The sequence below is a fragment of the Haliaeetus leucocephalus genome, unplaced genomic scaffold, assembly GCF_000737465.1.
Source record: "Haliaeetus leucocephalus isolate CR32 unplaced genomic scaffold, Haliaeetus_leucocephalus-4.0 Scaffold295, whole genome shotgun sequence".
NCBI classification, from domain to species: domain Eukaryota; kingdom Metazoa; phylum Chordata; class Aves; order Accipitriformes; family Accipitridae; genus Haliaeetus; species Haliaeetus leucocephalus.
Window position 1 is genome coordinate 573,951 of NW_010972731.1, and position 19,665 is coordinate 593,615.

A 19,665-nucleotide genomic window follows, 5' to 3' on the forward strand; every position below is an offset into this window, starting at 1 on the left:
AGTAAGGACTTCAGAGTCAAGGCCAGCATAAATAAAACGTGTGACAGTATGCTGCGAGTAAATACTGTATGTGTTTGAAGTCATCAAAGGCTGAGCTGCCGTGCTTGGAACATCTTCTGGGGGCAGTGTCAAGTTTTGGACCTAAATGACAACCTCTACCATAGCTGTTAATACACAGACACAGATAAATAAGTTATATATGGGACACTGTGTCTGACTTACAAAGTCCTGTAGTTGTGAAGAAAAACCGTGGAAAGCAAGACTCTTTGCATCAGGGATCAGAGCTTGCTCTAAGCTGATGCTGTAGTAGTGCTGCTAAGACCAGCGTCCTGCTTAGTGGCTTTTCTGGTTCTGAAGTGGCAGGCACTTGGAGCCTGTGATGAATATTATATATTGTTAGAAGAGAATAACTTCACAGATCTTACATTTGGTGAAAAGGAGAATTCAGAGCAGGGACCCACAGTTTGTACCAAACAAGCAAGTTGCACATCTTCCTTTGAATGTGCAAGTGTTATTTTTCCAAACACACTGGCTAGTCCTTGCTGAATAGGACTCCAACTGAAAGCCAATTTTGATCAAAATCCCTTTCAGCGGGAGAGGGGTGTATTTCCATATGCACACATTTGTCCTCTGTGTGTAATGCTTTGCTCGTTTAAATTCCCTGCCCATTCCGCATGATAGCCATGTAACACTTCTGTGATCAATCAGTATTACACAGAAAGGGAATGTGGCAAAATGCAGAACATCTACATACGTGATTTAATGAATTATGTCCAAAGTCAGTCTTGGCATTATGCAAACCTGTTTGTATGGTAATGTTAAACCTTGGGGCTAATAGAAATAGCTCAAATGACAGTTTATTTTCAGATTTGTCCAATTCTTTCTTCGATGACATTTGGACATTGAGTAGTAATATTTGTATTTTCATTTTCTGATATTCAAGGGTTTTTTAGAATTGAAATTATGTCTTCATTTTTTTGTGCTCTTCATTTTTTGTGTTCTCTGCAAGCAGAGAATTGTAACAATGCCTTCATGGTAGCAAGTGTTAACACAAGAAAGTCCCTCTATATCTCTGTTGTTAAGCCTTCGTTATTACTAAGCCTAGAGATACAGGAATGTGCATTCGTGTGTTACAAATTGACTTTCCTAGGTATTGGCTTCAGTGCACAACGCATGTACAGTTGTTTAATGGCATATTAACAATGATCCTGCAGCACCTTCAAAAGGACCAACTAATGTGGATTCACCTTCTGTCCATCTCCTACAGCACTAATTGCAATACTAATGAAGTCTCCATCACTCTTAGCTACGATTATAGTGAACAGAGTAGTGAAGTCAGTGGATCAAACTGGGATATTCTAAACGTGACCAAAGGGGGAGATGAAGGGTAAAGAAGATGCTGAAACTTTGCAAAAGTTTGACACAATTGTGCTGCAACAAAACTTTGAATAAACTGGGCGCCTTCTGCACAGCAAGGCTGAGAAATGCTGATACCGTGAGATCTCAGCTTTGACTTCCCAGATAAAAAGAAAACAAGATCCAGACTTTTATTGTGGCCAGGCAACGAGGACCAACTTTCTGTTGATTTCTCTAGTTCTCTTTCATCCCAGCTGTCAGAGAACTGCCAGCTTGCCACTGGATATCGCAGCCTCCTCGTTGTCTTCCCAGATCCCAAAGCTTCAGGAGCTGGCCACGTGAAACCTTGGCCAACTCCACTGCTTTCCATTGAGCAGGAAGTTTTGTATTTCTGTGAGCCAAATCCCTTAGGCTTCTTCAAAAACCCTAGCTGCAAATCAGAAAAGTTTGCTTTTCAGAGCAGCCTTCAGTCAGCTCAGTACTAACACACATGAAGGACTTGGTAAAAGTGATAGCAGTTATCTTTTTGATTTTCAGGCTTGGGTATTTAATATGTGTAATAGTAGGTTTGGTTATTTCAGCAACAGAGTAAGACTGACCCGGTAGAAAGTGGCTGGCGGCATTTCCCACCGGCCTTTGTTTCAATCTGGTTGTGAAAAGATAATGATGATCCATACGTGCTTTTATTTCAACCATTCAAGGCCTCCAAGATAGTCTTAAGGATTCGTAGGACGTTACCTTAAACCCATATTAAATGACAATTGAAAACACCATGTAAAAAAGTCTTTCCAGACCAAACCCTCAGGCTTCTGCCAAGACGGCTCCATGCCCACAGAGAGGGTAGGAGCGAAGTAGCATTGGAGGGGACAGGACAGTGCCCTTTTCGGGTCCCAGCAGGAGTTACTGAGAGCAGGAGTACCCGCGGCAGAGCCCCTGCTGAGGGCAGTGGCTGCTGCAGCCAGGCACGGAGGAGCCAAACGGATGCGAATTAGGCTTCAGGGCAGCGAGGAAGAATTTGTAGGGAAATAACCTTTTTTCCTGTAGACTCTTTCAAGAGCGAGCAAATGCTCTGATTTGTAACTCCCTTCGAAGGTGTACAGTAGAAGAGACTGGCCTTTGAAAACCTTCTCCACCACCATCACAGTAAGGAGAAGAGGAATCAGGCTGAGAGCATTTAAAATTGAGGTAACAAGATCTTACAGCCCATGTTACCCAGAACCACGGTAGCATTAGGCTGTCTCCAGTTAAGTGTGGTGTTGGCAGCGATTAACCCTCATGATGTGATACTGCAGGTACCATGTTGATTTTGTTCCTTTATACTAACAGTAGTGTGTAGATCACTCTGCTCTTTGCTTCTGCCTTGGTTACCTTCTTTTGCTCATGGGTGCTATCACAGCTGCTACCTCACTGTGTCTGCAAACATGTTTACCTGATAACAACAAAAAAAGGTACCAGAAATCTCCTTGAACTGAATGTACAATCTATGCAAATTCTCTTTCTACTTTGTTAAAACCTAGAAGCATTATTTGTAACCTTGCCAAATAAACAGCAAGATACTGTACAGGTGCCTCTGATAACAGAGTGACAATTCTAGGCGCAGTTCATTGCGCTGCATTTGTATATTGTAATGACTTGACTTGTCTTTGGTTCTCTTGTAATTAACACCCTCGACTGAGAAGACAGCAATCTCTTGCTAGGGGAGCACCTTCAGTTTGCTGGGAATATTCTGGAGGAGGATGTCTGTGGCATTTCCTTTTATTTTCCTGCTTACATCCAAAAGAAGGCACAGACTGGCTGGCCAAAATTAGGATGTTGTTTCACATTTTGCTTGGGTGAATCCTATCAGCTTTGGATTGCTCGGTGTCTGTTCCCATTGTGGCATCCAGTGTGTTGCCCCTTAAAGAAAGCCTTACTTTCATCCTTTCTCAATGTGGCCTTAAACTGTGTTTGTTAGGAAGTTTGGTGTTGTCTGTGTCTTGCTCACTTTTTCCATTTGTTGTGGTATGAATAAAAGGCACCTTGAGTTTTCTATTACAGCTCAGTTGTGTTGCTGTCAGCTTACACTTCACAAATACAATAGAAATTGCTTACAAATGCAGTCTTTGAGGGAAGAAAATGACCTTCCCTTTGGGCAAAAGGAAGGCTCAGACGTTCATATAAACCTTAGGAAATTATGAGCTCCGTCTTTTGCAACTCACTGTAGATAAGGAAGGTTGATTTAATTACCTACAAAGTACAAACTTAATAACTTTTAATTTATCTTCAGACTATAACAGGACAGACTGCTCTCAAATGCAGAAGACAAATTCTGGAGTAATTTCACTCATTTTTGACATGATGTAGTAGCATTCCTTTCAGATTTGTACTGGTAGCTGTGAGAAGATACGTCCTTTTAATGGTATGGTCTTAAAATCTGAAGAATATCACCACATGGGGCCAGATTTTGAGTGATGTTTGGGAATCTAACAGTACACTTATAAGATAGAGGAGTCTGGTTGTATCGTGTAAGTCATAAATGTGTTTCCAAAAATCTGGCTTTCAGAGCTTCATCCAAAGTTTGTCAAAGTCAGCAGAAACCAGGGACTTCTGCTAAGGCTTGTAAATGTTGGATTTCTTTAATGCTTTTCTCCATGAGAACTGTCGTGTCCCAGTAGCACCAATATTCCCGGCAGGCTGCAGTGCTTTTAGGAATCCCAAATCCTATCCTGTTTTGGTATTCAGATGTGGATACAACCCGAAGGCAACTGAAAAGGGTTTACATAGAAAACAAGATTTGTGAAACAAAAAGAATTAATTTGAGTTAATGAAATTATTTTTCTGACTTTGTCATTTTGGTTTTGTTTGGGGTTGATTGGATTTTTGTATTGCCTAACATAGTCCATAATAAGTTATTCCTATTCTGTCATTTTCAAAGACTGGTGGTAATATAGTTTTAAGAAATAACTATTTTGTTATAGATCATAATATGCATAAAATTGTACAGAAATATTTTGTAAGCTATTGAATAAGAAAAAAGAAAACCATGTATATACAGCGAAGTTTAAAAAAAAATTGGAAATTCAAATGGAACACACTGAAAGATGTAGATATTTTGCTATTTATTTAAAGGAGTATTTTATGAGATATTGAAATGTCTTAAATTGACCGGTAATCAAAGTTCAAAGTCAGAATGCTTTTCTTGTAGTAGAATGTGATTTTCAGCAATTATTGCACTACCCGTTTTTGCACCCTTTTGTCTTTCATTTAGCAGAAAACAATGTGCCTTAGCTGTATTCTTTGTCAATGGGAGTTTGGTTTTTTTGTCCAACAAAGCAAATTTTTTTGCAGAAAAAGAAATGGATGTATTAAATACTGTATTATACCAAAAACACTGCAGTTGTATATAAATGCTTTCTGTCATACTGTGTTTTCAGATGCAGAATTTTAAAATAAAAAAAAAAGGCTGTCTTTAGGAATAGTTGTGCACCTTGTATTATTTTCAGCCCCAGCAATGTACATCTTTATTTAAAAGCACTTTGCTGCTTGGTGATATTTAGGAGGAAAAATGGGACCGAGCGCTACTGATCTGTGATCCCAGTGCTGATGCCAGTACGCTGTCTGGTCAGTCATTTCTCAGGCTCCATTTCCCAGCTGTAGCAATTACGGGGGAAACCTTCACGGACACTTTTCGGAAATAAACTTTTGTTGGTCAAGACGATTGCTCGCAGGCGTGCAGTGCTAATTGCAGCCTGGCAAGGGGTGCTGCTGCCAGCAGCGGTGCTGGGAGATGGGTTGGACTCTGCAGGGCTCCCAGCGTTGCTGCACTGTGGGATCCAGTGACACGCCCAAGCTTTTTGGGCTGAGTTCTCCTAGTTTTCAAACTCAGATGACTGCTTTTGAGCCAGATTCTCCCTACCTTTTCCAAAGATATCAAGGAATGGTAGGCAGAGGGGGCAGAAGGGATTAACTTCGGTCTCTTTGCTGAAGGGCACTAAGTATGAGGGGTGTTGGAGCAGTTTCTTCCATGCATCCCCAAAGTGTATCTCATCCCAAAGAGAAAGGACTTAGTCATGGGCTTACGATTAAGCAGCTGGCTGCAGAAATAGGAATTAATGTTACAAGGACAGCAAAATATGCGTCCTTTGCCTTTAATGAAAGGATGAGCTCAGAAAGACACATTTCTTCCATAGTTCCCCCAGTGAGTTACGGACCCAAACCAGCCATTGCCTCATGTTCACCCAGTATGAACACTTAAATTTATTTTCTTACCCACAGGCTCCACTCTGAGCACTGATTTCTTAGAGCTGCTTCCATAGATGCGATGGGGAAAAAAAACAGTTAAATTCTTCTGCAAGTGGGTGATTGGTATCTTTAGCACCATCGTCATGATCTATTGCAGGTTTGTCTCCTAATGCTGTTTTTTGATGTGGGATGCTTGAAAAAAACCTCCTTGACGACCTTCCAAAAGTCTTTGACACCACCAGGAGTCTGTCTGACTTTTTCATGCACCCTCAAGCAGTGCTGCAGGTTCTCTTGGCAGCCAGAACTGCTTTTTGATCTTGTGTTTTCTTTTCACCTGCTGTTCAGGAATTCCACTTTTTTGGCACTTAGATGCAATGAGGTCTGTTTAAACAGAGGAGGGAACACAGTGCTAATATTTTAGTCCTGGCACAAAGAAAAGATTTTCTGTGGAGGGGAAAAAGGGAAATAAAAAAAAGACTGCTCTCTCAGTTCTGAAGCCTGGTTTTATTTACAGATGGTATAAGAAGTATGCTGCTTTTTTGCTGGATTATGCCTCATCCAGCTGCTAATACTCAATGTCATATGAAAAAAAAAAAAGCTTAACCTTTGTTTTAATTATCTCCAAATGTGTTATTGGCCACTACTTTAAAGAAAAGGAAAAAAAAAACCCCATCAAGCTACCAGGTGCTCGAGTGTTTTGTTTTCTTTGTGGACTTCAGCTAGAATCTGCACGCTCTCTGAGGCTACACACAAAAATCCCGATGCATCACGGAAAGGTCTGTCTGAGCTGTCTACAGCGTCATGCTGGTTTGAAAGACTATGTATCTCTGGCTACTTGAGATAGCGTCATCACATTTTTTGCATCTGCCATGCCTAATCTGTCTTGATTGTAATTAATATTTATAGAATGCAGAACATGGTTAATTCATGGTAATGACACAAAACTTCCTGCAGAGCAGTTTGCCAATAGGAAAGCACAGTAAACAAGTGCAACAACAGGATAATTGCCTTGACAATAGGGTTGTCATTTCAGTGCCCAGATATTTGATACTTCTTCATCCGTTACTGAAGAATCTGTAGCCTATTTTCTAAAAATCAGAAACTGTTAGTAATCTGAGGCTTCACAAATACGAACAGCTGTAAATGTTTGCTGTCTATTAATGATTAAAAAGCGGGAGAATCATGAGGTTCTATAGTTAAAACCAGACACAGGTGGCAATTTTTCATTCTTTCATAAAAGATGATCTTGGCTATTCTGGTGCCAAATCAGCACTTCGGCATGGTTTATTTCTCCACCTGGCTGCCCTTGGCTGGAAGCCCTCACTTGCAGGGCTGTGAACTAGGGCACAGCCGAGACACTGGCCGCTAATCCTGCCCGGCTGAGGAAGGGCTGAACCTGAAGGTGGGGGACGCTGGGGCGAACACGTTCAGACACCGAGTGGCCTGGCATCAATTGCCAAACACCAGTTTGTTCTGGGCAGCTCTCAGTCAAAGCGGTTTCATGCCAGGATCCTGATTTCATGGGCAAGGAGTTTCAGGTTAATTTATTAATAGTATTAACACGATCCAGAGGGATGCTGCGTTTTGTAGATTTAAGCCTGATTCAGCCTCTAGTTGTGACTCTCTTCTAGAAAAGGCCAGATCGGACTTTTCTCTTCAGCTTCAGATAAAGCATAATGTAAATGTACACGTTTGCTGTGGACCAGTAACTACCCTGTCCTGGGGAAGCGTTTGGATCCACAGCATTTGTGAATCTACAAGCAAAGCTGTCTGCTGAGCAGCATGACAGATCAGATGCTGTGGCCCCTGCTGGCTCTTCTTGAATGGAAACAAAAAGATGTTTGAAATGTAGCAGGAATATGACATGGGTTTGGGTGCCCAGATATTTAAGGCGTAAAACAGACATTTGTGCCTTATCTGCCAATGTAAGTTGTAAGAAAGATGTAAACCGCTTTTCCTTTGTTGCCATGAAACATCCATCATGTTCTTCTGTGCTGGTTTCAGGCTGCCGGTGGTCCCTTCACCCCTGAATTAATACCTCTACCAAAACATGCCGTGCAGCTCTCCAAAGCCGTCAGCTGCCCAGTCAGCCGCATCGCTGCATCCGCAGCCCGACGCAATCCCTGCAGATGTCCGTCGTCTCGGGCACGGTAGCCTCTGGCAGAGCACAGGGCAGCACTGGAGGAGCGGAGCCTCCCAGCCTCACTAGCCAAATGGAACTTCATAAAACACTTGTCCACCAGTGCTGCAGAGTTCCAGTAGTGGCAGCTCACATTAATTATAGACCATTTATAAAATATACATTTGACTTCAGGAAGACACAGGCCAAATGTAATATGTGTACGCGAATATACATATATATAAAAATACGTATGTATGTCTGTGTGTATGTATATGTAAAATCAGAACTGCAAAATAATTCTGGCTGGCAGGACCCTGGGGAGGTCATCTGAGCCAATGCCCAGCTTGAAGCCATGCCAGCTTAGACTAAAATATGGGCCATATACTCTCTTCCATCTAAGACCATGCCCATGTCCCACCACTGGCACCCTGCCTGTCCCCAGCCCGCCCCGGGATGGGGCTGGGGCTGACACCCTCGCGCTACTCACCAGCACCGCACGATGCTCTATAAAGGTGGAAGCACCTTTCCAAGCGCCTCTGATTGACCTCACTGCCTCAAAACCACCTGCACAGCCACTGCAGCCCTTCACAAGGCTCTGGGCTGTTTTCGGGCTGCCCCAAGCCTACCGGTCCATCCTTTTGATCTTTGACAGCCACAGCAGCCGGGAGAAGAGCAATGCAGTGCCACGTAGCTCTGCAGCTGCGGTCAGAGGGTGACGGGGCTGCAGGAGGGCAGCTCGGACACTGAACTCGGACGGCTGACAGCTGCTGAAGAAACTCGTTTCAAGCAGGTTTTCCTTTTTGTTGTTGTTTTAGTTTGGGGTTTTTTTGCAGGGAGGGGTTGTTGGGGGTTTTTTTTGTGGTTGGGTTTTGTTTTAGCTTCACAGCCTGGACACTGGGTCAGTCTGTTGGGGGTCCAAGCAGTCCCTTGGGTTTACACGCCTCTCCCAGTCACTGCAAGAGACTCCCAGACAGCTCTGAAAAGGTCAATAATAATTAACAAAAGATAGGTTGTATTCAGTCCCTGTGTGTCTGGATGTTGTCGAGACTTGAGACACTGCAGCCCCATGCTATATGAGCCACGTTTAGGCTCTATTTGTATTTCCACTGCCTATAAGTTATCCTAGAGCTGGTAGCATGGCTGCGGTGGAGCATCCTCTTCCCAAGGCATTTTAGTATTGCACAATGTATAGCCATCAAGTAGGAGCAGTATTTCACTTGTATAAAGGAGTTAGTTAAAATAATTTACTCCTCTTAGTCTGCTTCTGTAATTTTTTTTTTCTAACTAGGACTTGCATAATAATAAAAGAGATTTGACTAGAAACATAAAGTACATTTTAATGCGATCTCATTTATGAAAGTCTATCACTGGATACATATGGGAAAGAAATGAAAGTATTCTTATAACAGATTAATAGCCAAGATCAAATATTTCACTTTCTAATAGAGCCCGCCTATATGGGCTTTTAATTCCTCACTAAATTTAAATTTAAAAGGGCTTTTTTTTGTGCACTGAAAGCAAGCCACTGCCTGCCATGTCATCCCTGATTTTCCATTACTGCTCACTGATGGTTTGCATTCATTAGCAGACAACGACTCCAGCCCTGGCCTTCAGAGGAAGAAATGACTTTTTGCCTCCAGGAAAAAAGAAAAAGTGATGTGAGCTCATTTCCAGCAGCCCGGCCACAGCCGGACCGGCCAAGCCAGGGGGCTCGGGGACAGGCGGGTGTCCCTGGGGACCGACAGCGCAGGGGACCACCTGGCCCTGGGCTGTGCCCGTCACGGAGCGGGGATGCAGCCGTGCCTTGCTCATGCGTTTGGAGGTCCCGCATGGCGTCGTACACATGAAGGCGTTTGCTGCCGCACGATGCGACCTCCACGGCTCCTACCAGCTACCTTTCCAAAAATCTTGCTCCAAAATGCTCTTCCTTAAGACAGCTTTGCAAAGAGTAACACATAAAAGTGAGGTTGAAGGCTGGTTTGGCAGGAGAGCGGCACAGCCCCGGCTCTGCGGTGCTCCGAGCCGGTTTGTGCATCCGCCAGGCAGCCCCGGTGGTGCGGAGGGCAGCGTCCCTACCCGGAATGGGAGAAGGGCTTTGCGAGGCCTGTTTCCAGGCTGTGTTCTCCAGTGCAGCCTGCCAGCAAAATGTTTAAGTGGTTGATATACTGAACCAAGGTAATGGGCTGGGGAAAGCGTAACGGGGACCTGCAGTATGGGGAGCAGTACTGCAGAGACCTTACACCTTCCAGACAATTAATGCAATGTCTGAAGGCATTTAAAAGCATGCACTTTCTTTCCAAAAATTGCCCGCTTGGAAGCTTTTCTCTCTGATTTAGTCCTTCTCTCCACAGAGCCGACAAGTCCTTAACCTGAGGTCCGCTGGACCACCTCCCGTTCCCCCAGTCTCTCTTTTCGGGTGCCAACGCTCGGCTACTTCCTGAGTCTGAGTGGCACCGCAGTCCCTTTCTTTTACATGGGCAGATAAGTAAGTGCTGAATTAATTTGTTCATTTGTTTAATTAATTAACATAAATTAAACTGGTATCAATATACGAATGCATTAAGAATTAGCATAGACTGTATACTTTTTATTTAGTATGTCTTAGCGTGTCTGTGACTCAATACCAAAGTGAACCAAATGCTGTGTATCCATTCAGTGAAATGACACTGATTTGTATCACCTGGCTCTTGATCCAGCCTCAAAAGCAAAAAAATTTATTATTTTTTTTTCCCCAACATTGACTGGCCTTGAAGATGTTATAAAACAAACCAAGAAATACCAACAGGAGACTAACACAGCAGCAACGGTCTGGGTTTATTTTTAGCTTAGCTCTCCGCCTGGTGTGGCTCGGCTCGTGCCCGATGTGCGTCACACAGAACTGAAGGAATTCGAAAGTGGCACTGCCATAATTGAACCCAGAATCCCCCAAGCAACCCCTTTCTCGTCCTTATTAACGGCAGATAGAGAGGCTGCCTCTGCTGGGAAAGGGGCAGCGGAACACGCTCTCTTCAACCCACAGAGGAGATTTTTGGGGGGGGGTGAAACCCTTAAACCACCTATGTTTGAAGTGCTGCCTGCCTCACACTACTCCCTGGGCATGGAAAATGAGAAGCGATGGCCAGTTTAACACACTGAACAACATATTTACCCTTAAAACAGGGGTGGCTGCAGAGCTGAGCCGGGAGCTGGTCCCACTGCGGGGAGCTTTGCAGCCCACCAGCCCTTCCCAAATGACCTCCACACCGTCACGACAGTTGGCTGCTTAGTGTCTCTGGGCTGATTAATTACAAAAAATAGGGCAAGAGGAGAAATAGTGAGGCAGTGATCTGATTCTGCATCTGGGCTTTACTTTTGGTATGTGAGCATCCCCGTGCACGTATGTGAAATGCATTTTAGAAACTCAGCGTTAGTGATTTTCATTTTGGGGCTCTGGAGCAAGGCTGGGACTGCTGGTGGGAACTGGTGGCGTTTCCTTCCTGGGCTCCAAGTGCCTCAAGTCCTGGTGCCCAGAGAGCCCAGGCAATGCCACGTGTGAGGCAATGACCGCGCTTGAAAGTCTGAATTAGTCATGGTAAATAAATAACTTCAAAACAAGAGCTGGCTAAGAACTACAGTTCGCATTACAGCAATATTTTTAAGTCTTAAGGATTTCCTTTTCTCCACTCCAATCTGGATAAAAAGTGTCATTGACCCCAAATACTGTTGCTCTCACACAAGCAGGCTGCTTTTCTTTCTGCATTTGCCTAATGTTTTGGCTCGATTGCTGACAACCCTTGACTTCCTTTTCTCACTCTAATTCTTTAAGGATTCTTGATAGATTGAGCTGAATCAACAACAAAAAGTACTATCTATTTAAAATATGTTGAAATAACCCCTAAATTGTTGTGAAAAGAAAAGCTGAGCCTGGCCCTTTTCAATGTCCTTATTACATCACAGTATAGTTTGTGTCTTCTGACAACTTCATCCACGTTTTCTAGTGCGGCTCTGCAGAAACCTGAGCATTATCTAGTAGCTCCCACAGAAAACCACCAATTATTACAAAAACCCCGGCGGGCAGCCCCTGTGCTCTGCAGAAAGCCCGGCAGGGTGACGGCAGCGCGACCGTCCCACACACCCTAGAGCCTTGGTCTCACTGGGTCTGGATGAGGATGAATGAGCAGTTTGGATCCACCTGGCACTGTCACAGGTGAGGGAAAGACGGGCGAGATTTATTCCTCCTGTGGGGAGCACGGCCCCTGGGAAGTGGAGTGGAAGACTTGGAGCACTCTTGTCTCAGCTCACCCCTGCAATTTGTTGCTGAGAGTCCATGAAGTGGTGGCTGTTGCAACACATCAAAATCCACGTGTGGTTATCCAGCACCAGGGCTGCGTGTAGACATGCAGATGCTGCATGCGCTAAACACGCCTGCAGCATGTGCTGGGGGCGATAAGGGGATTTCTGCTGCCACTCAAAAGCAGCTCTGTCTCCCAAGGGGAGGAGACTCTGCATTGACTCAGTTCTTCTTTCGGTTCCATTTCCAAATGAGCTTAATATTCATTTGCAAGTGATTCATGCCCTGCTTTGCAAGTGGTTCTCCTCCCACAATTAGCATCAGGACTGATTCAGATGAGTTACACTGCGAGTATGTTTAAAGGAATTTTTTTCTGACATGCTGGAAGAACCGCAGTGCCATGGGGGAGATCCCGTCCATGCAAGGGGGTAGCATCAGCGCAGGGCCAACGGAGGGCTCCAGACCAAGCCTTGAAGGTCTTTTCTAGAGTGTTTAAAAATAAGGAGGGGTGAGGGAAATATGAGACACAATTGCTTAAAGACAAATAAAACCAGCGCAAGTGCATGCTAAAAGCAGAGCGTAGTCTGTAAGTCTGGGGGATTTTTGTTTTGCTTTGTTTTTCTCTAATAATTCCTAATTTTTTTTCTCTGGGGGCTCAGGGGCAGAAGGTGATGTAGGGCGGATGGGCCTTTGGTGGGTAAAGGTTTAGACCCCCTCTCGTGCAGGTGCTGTTAGCTGAACGACTTTGAATGGCATGAAATTCTCCATATGACATTTCTGATCATGTTAGGACAAACCCTTTCACTTACCTCAGCCCCGCAGAGTATTTCAGCGATGTGTAACAACAGGGAATCACATTTTCTTCTGGTTTTCGGCAATGTTGGGGCTAGAATTACCTGGAGTCCTGGGTTTTAACACATGCCTTTTAGCAAAATACCAGTCAATACTCGGATGAGAAAACTCCCTCTTGAGAAAGGTTTCAACAGGAGCTTGGGAGTTTTGCTTACTATATGACTTTACTGTAAAAAAATACATCTTAGTGACAGTGCTGTCATCTCCAAACATAACTGGGAAATCGGCTGCAGCACCAGGACAGCAATGCTGACAAATATTTCTGAAGGGTGCACACCTCTCTTTGCTAGCTGGGGACCCAAGCTGTGCTCCTAAAGCCGGAGCCTGGGGCTGGCACACCGACCAGCGGGGCTGAGCCCCATAACAATCCTCCTTGGTCTGCCGGGACCTTGTGCCTTAAAGCATCCTGCTTTGGGCCCCTGGTACTGGGTGCAGCCCCGTCGAGCCTCGGGCTGCTGCAGCCGGTGTGGCCGAGGCTCAGAGCTGTCCCACCGCCCGCAGCTCCGGTGCAAACCAGCCCCCGTGAGCCCATAGCAAGTTGCTGCAAAAGCTCTAGCATTGTTTTGGGTTTGCTTCATATTAAAGGAAATCTCATGTAAAGCTCTTTTGTGCTCTAACTTTCCTATTCCATCTTTTTGGAGGTGTTTTGTCACCCATCCATCACTGCGTGGCAAGGGTGGTGAAATATGTCTACCCGCACAGCAGCGCACGTGTCCACGCACAAAACTTTCCGGGGAAGGCTCTTTTCGTCTCCCTCAGGTCTGATGCGTCGACAGTCACTGCATCTGCACTCGCTGTATGTTATTATTCAGATTACGTTATTTGTAAGGCCCTGAGTGACGAATCAATAGCTGCAAAGCATTAAATATTACCGCATGCCCCATTCATTGCCTTGGGGCTTGCCTGCCTGCAGTCTGCCGCAGCGGGGCAGGGCGGGCAGCATGCGCCAGGAGCGAGGGACGGAGCTGGAGGGTGCTGGGGACACACACACATGCACACGTATAAAAGGGAATGGGGGGGTTGCACTGAGACCTGCTTTTGGTGAAAAAAAAATAGGGCTCCGTTGCTAGACATTACAGCCTTGCACCAGTTTACTGTGCTGAAGTACACATTCTGCTGTGTTTAACTACAGCACCGTGGAAAAAATAAGGAATTAGTGACCGTAGGCATTTGGTCTCAGTATGTTGATGTGCCGTGGTCCAGGTAGGTATCCTGTTCCAAAGTAAGGTAGGTTTAATGCCCAGTATAAGGTGATACAAATCTTTTGGAAAGTGCTTTTTGTCTTATCTCACCCTCCTCCAATTTGAATAATAAATTAGGCAACATCTAACTAGAAAGAGGAATGTCAAAGCCCTCATTAGTGGCTCAGCACCGAGGTGGAAGGTGGCACACAGCTGTAGGCAAGGGCACTTGGGCTCAGAGCTGCTGCTGGCTCAGAAAGCGCAGTCCTGAAGCCGGTGAGACGATACAGCGCACTCCTTTGCACTGGTGTCGCTGAAACAGTGACAGTCCTTTGGGTGACTTTTGTGTCACATGAGAAAAACCATCAGCAAATCTCTCTCTGCTGTCTGAACGGGCTGACTGTTTGGTGGGAGAGTTGTTTCACATGGACTCTCTGTTGCAGGCAGCCTCCCCACCTTTCCTCTCGCAGAAGGGCTGAAACATCCACTGTCCAACCCATGGAGCGGCCAAACGGCACCACGAACGCTACCATCTCCCCATCTCCTACACCCCACCGTCCCCCTCTCCCCTTCTCACACAGCCCTCCACTTCCCCTTCTCTAGACCATCACAAAGAAGTGCGGTGAACTAGGTGGAAAGTGGTGCCGTCATTCCCTGACCTTTTTCCCCTCATCAGAGGGGGAAAAACTCTAATTGAGACAGTACTCTGCTGAGTAAAGTCAGGCTCTTGGATCGATGCCTTGCCTTTTGTAGAGCACCTACCTGAAGGAAAACCAATGGCCAGAAAAAATGAAGTGTAAGATGTTGTTTCTTACTGTTTCTTGGGAGGTAACAAAATGCTCACTATGAAGCCATTTTCATTATCTGAGCTTTCATCTAATATTAATGTCCCACCCTGGAGAATTATAAGCTTGGCTGGATTATAAGCACCGAACTCACAGACGGTCGTGCACACGCAGAGCTTTCCTGACGTCAGTCAGTGGCATTATCTCATGTGGTAAGAAGTCGTCCCACCTGGGGCCAAGGGTTTAATAAACAAGCATTCAGCACTGGGCACTGAAATGCATGGTTAATCGCTTAGAGAGGTGTATTATTTTTTCAGAGTCAGCTCTATTTAATTTTGATCTAAATTTTTAGATACAGATCGGTGGATAAAGATGAAGGGCTCTGCCGTCCCAGGCCAGTTGTAGGTCACGTCCACAGCTTCCCACTGCTGTTTTATTCCTAATGATTTTCAAAGTTGCATTTATCTGCTGACAAACGTGCAGTTTAAAAACATTTTAAAAATGCAAGCCCATGTAATAGTACTACAGCATTGCATCTTCACCACTGTCCCCGAAGGTGCCTGCACTCATTTAGCTGGGCATAAATGAAACATTAGAGAGCTAACGTTACTTATGAAGGAGCTGAAAGATGATGTGTGTGTTTAGGCAATGCTGTCTCCAGGTTTGTCCCACCCTTTCTCCTGTTCTTGCACTTTGAGCCTCACTCCTCTACTAACACACGAGGAGCTTTATCAAGACCTTTAATATGAGGATTCACAGGTGTAAACCCAATAGATGCCCACGCCAGCCCTCCTCACTGCCAGTCGCTGGTTGACCTGCAGCTTGCGACGTGCCAGGAGCCCATCCGTTCTCATGTGCTCAGAGTGTTATAACAGCCCTTCCACTTCTCCTGGTTGCAGCTTGTTCCACAAATACTGAAGATCCAATCAGGCTGCCCCAGCACATGGAGTGATTTGGGTTTTTTTCTCCCACTGGAGACACAATGGCTATTGTCAGCAGGGTGCAGCTAGCAAGGGAAAGAGCAGCCACCCTCCCGCAGCTCCTCTCTTTGGCTCTTTGCACCAGGAGGAGTCTCCCCCACCACCCCTCTGAGATATGTACATTGTGTTGGGTCTGACAGGAGAGTCTGGCACAAAAATCACATCTAATGAGAAACAAATGACTGGTTTTCCAAGGAATTCTTATACTCAATTGATCAGCTCCTCAGGAGATTGCCGTCATGTTACCCCAGGTCCTATTTGAGGTTTTGGCCCTAAAAATGTTTGCATGAAAGCACCAGTGGTTCCCAGCCTGATTGTTGGTCGCAGTCACTGAACGACAAGGGAGGAAGACCCATTCCTCTGTGGTAGGTTCCTACTGGGTAGCAAGATGGGTGAGAGAGATGTGTCCGGCACGAGCTTTAGGAGAGAGGTGTTAGTTCTGCGATGCCCCAGGAGAAGGAAGGGGTAGCTCGCTTCTGGTCACACGCTGTCTGCAACTCATGTCAGCCAGCGCTCGACGTGCAAGGCTGGGGATGCAGAGGGCTGCGAGCCCTCAGGTGTGATAGCCACAGGGGTGGCACCTCACAGGCAGTAGCAAATATCTCCTGGCAGAAGGGTCCTGTATCTCCGGGGCTTCATGCGGCAAAGCAGAGACCTGGGAGCTTCCCCAAACCTCGTGGCAGATGGAGAAATAATTTCGAGATCACTCATTTTCCAGTCTCATTCCCCGCCTGCTGCATCATTCCCTGCCTGTTTGCATAAGGCACAAGGACTATTTTTAAAAGGCGATTTGGTTTTATTAGCGACAAGGAGATAAACAAACACCCTGAACCTTTTGGTTCCCTGTGGGAATAGCTTTGATTCAAAATCTTTCCATTTACGGGCATAGTCAAAATAAAGTTCCCCAAAGAAGGACATGTTCTACATTTTTTCCCGCGGTAGCTGCAGGTTTGGGTGCCCGCTGGGGTGGAGGAATACAGGAGAAGGAGAATAGATGCTCCCCTTGGAGCCCTGCTCTGTCCGAGGGCTCAGCCCTGCTCCGTGCACACCCCAGGACCCCTTTAGATAGCATAAATCTGTCTTTTCCATTATATAACACCTGTACGGTCTCAGGGGCTGAGATCAGCCCCTAAGACCAGCAGTGTCCCTAAAGCTCACTGGAAAGATTTGGGGGACTGCACAGGGCAGGAAAAAAGGATTTTTTTTTTTTTCTGTGAGCTGGTGACTGTGGATGTTTTAGTACCCTAGACCAAATCTCACTAGAGAATTTCTGCTTCCACATCTAACTCTGCACGTCTCCCTTACCCTCAGTACATTCTTTGTAGGCAGATATGTTTGTAGCAAAACAGCACTGAACCCATATACCTAATATTTTTCTTATTACAAAAATATTTTTTGTTTGAAGGGTGGAGCAAAAAATTAGTCCAATTTATACTAATTCCTTCAATTTTGAATTAAAAAGTGGAAGAAATATATACAGAAATTCAGACAATTTACCTTCGTCGGTGAATCTCGAGGCTTTCCCATCCAGAGGAACAGGACTTGGCCTAGCACCATTTTATAAGGAGTTAACCAACATTTAAAGGCTCATTGTTTGAAAACAGTCCAAAAAAAACCCAACAACTTCCGTGGCTTAGCTTTCTCAAGTACTACTTAACTGCACGCTCTTCAGCGACCAGACCTGCCTTTCACATACATCGTGGGAAGCCGCAAAGAGCTGTGGCTTTTCCAAGCTGTACTTCTGGGGGAAAATAAGACTTGCTTCCTGTAAACTATTCTCATGAAGAAAATGCATCTGCTTTCCCCACGGCAAGGACTGAATTCCCTCCAGTAACAGTCACAGTTGCTCCGAGACTTAATCTTCTTTGCCAAATGCCGAGCTTGAGCCGTGTGTGTGGCTGAGGGATAGACGGAGGGCTCACCGGCCCCACTGACCAGGAATCTGGGGTAATGTTCATGTGTTTACACAGTACTTGTGATTAGTGTTGTTCATCTCCAGCACATCTCTGCTTTCAGTCTTGAGAACACTGTGGGAACATTTTCTTTCCTCAGACAAAACGGGCAATATCTTGGCTGGGTTTTATGGTAAATTTCCTTTGGAATCTAGTTTAATGTCTGTTTTAAGGAAGGATAAAAGACTAAAAAAAAACCCCAACCCAAACAGCATTTTAATTTCAATCTGACAAAAAAATAATCCTGTTTGTTTGATCTCAAATGGGAACAGTTGGCTGCTTATTTTCCCATTTTTTTCTTTCAGCCCCAGGTTAACTCACAGAAATATCTTATGCTTCTGTATTTAATCATTACACTGAAAGATCAGTCTGATCTAAATCCTACCATGATCTAGATGTAAATATAGATGGAAATATATCCCTCAATGCACATAACATACCACTGAATTTCTCACCGTGTGTTTCACGGCCGGTCATAGAAGGCAGGATCCTGCCTTCGCTTTTTGGCCACACTACATGGGTTTGGAGGGGGAAAAGTCTCAGAGGGGTCTGAGATACTCACTGCTGTGGCTTTGTCTGTATTTCTGGAAAAGAAACGGCCAACTATAACCTTTTGCTATTTCCCCCCCCCCAGGTCATTCACATTAGAGACAACAGAGATGAGTTTGGCCCTCATTTATTTCTGAGTACTGCAGCTGCAGGTAGGTTTGCTCACTCAGTACCAAACCTGTTAGCTTGGGAGGTTCCTAAAGTGAAGACACAGCCTGGACATTTGCTCAACAATGCACTGTCCATTGCTTTTCCCAAATAATCCCTATTTACAACCAAAAAGCTGACCCCTACTTCCTTAAACAACACCAGCTGTAACGCTTTAAGGCTTTTATTTTCTACTAGGCAATTGGAAAGAAAGAGAGAAGGGGAAAAAGTGTGACCAGAAGCACAACTTCTCAGCCGTGAGAATCTTTCCTCAACTCCAGTGGGCTTAGGATCGAGCCTTGCATATCTCAGCAATTTATATTCTGATTTGCTGGTACTATACGGTTCTTTCCTCCTCATGATGGGGAAAGTATATATCCTTTACAATGCAATAATGCTTCTGTCTGATAAAGCAATAAATAATAGGAGATTTAACAATATGTGGCCTTTCTGTGTGCCCTGCAGGTTTAGACTGTGATGCAAATATTTATGCACTTGATTTATTGCCTTGGTTTTCTGCCATTTTGAGGAACTCCCACCACAGGTGGATGAATTTTCTTTACCTAATGTTCTGTGTAGCTACTGTGCTAGTGGCAAGTGGAGTCACTTGCAGGGATGCAGCACAAAGCAGCAATGCAATATGAACACAACTTAATAACCATAATCATATAGAAACCCCACAAACAGCTAAATGCCAACAGAGGGTAAGATAAGTTGCACTGAACAAGGGATCAAAGCAGCGAAAAAGAAGTTATGATGTCCTTTAGTTAGCAATTTTTAGCAGTGTATGGATTAGCAGGTTGTATTGATTTCCAAGTTGGGGAGAAGTCCCCAAAGAAAGGAAGGGCAGAAGGGAGGAGCAGCATTTCCATTTCCATTGCATAGGCAGCAATTGCTATTGCCATGTGCTCTGCAGCCACACTGAAGACACGTCCAAATCAGATGCCAGTGCTGACCCAAATGCTCTGCGAGTACCAGCGTGGGAGGGAACTATTAACGATCCCGCGTGATACAAAGTCAACTGATACTGAATTCACAGCAGCTGCAATGTACCAGGTAGGCATAACCTAAATGCACCAAACATTAACGTATAATGTGCTTTACATCTATACAGAAGGAGATGGATTTTGCCGTAAGGGCTTGATAAGCTAAATAAGCACAGTAAAGCTTAAAGCATGGCAGGAAAGAAGAAAAGGGCAGAAGTCACAAGCTAAACATACACAAATACAAGGCAGAGCTGGGAACAGGAC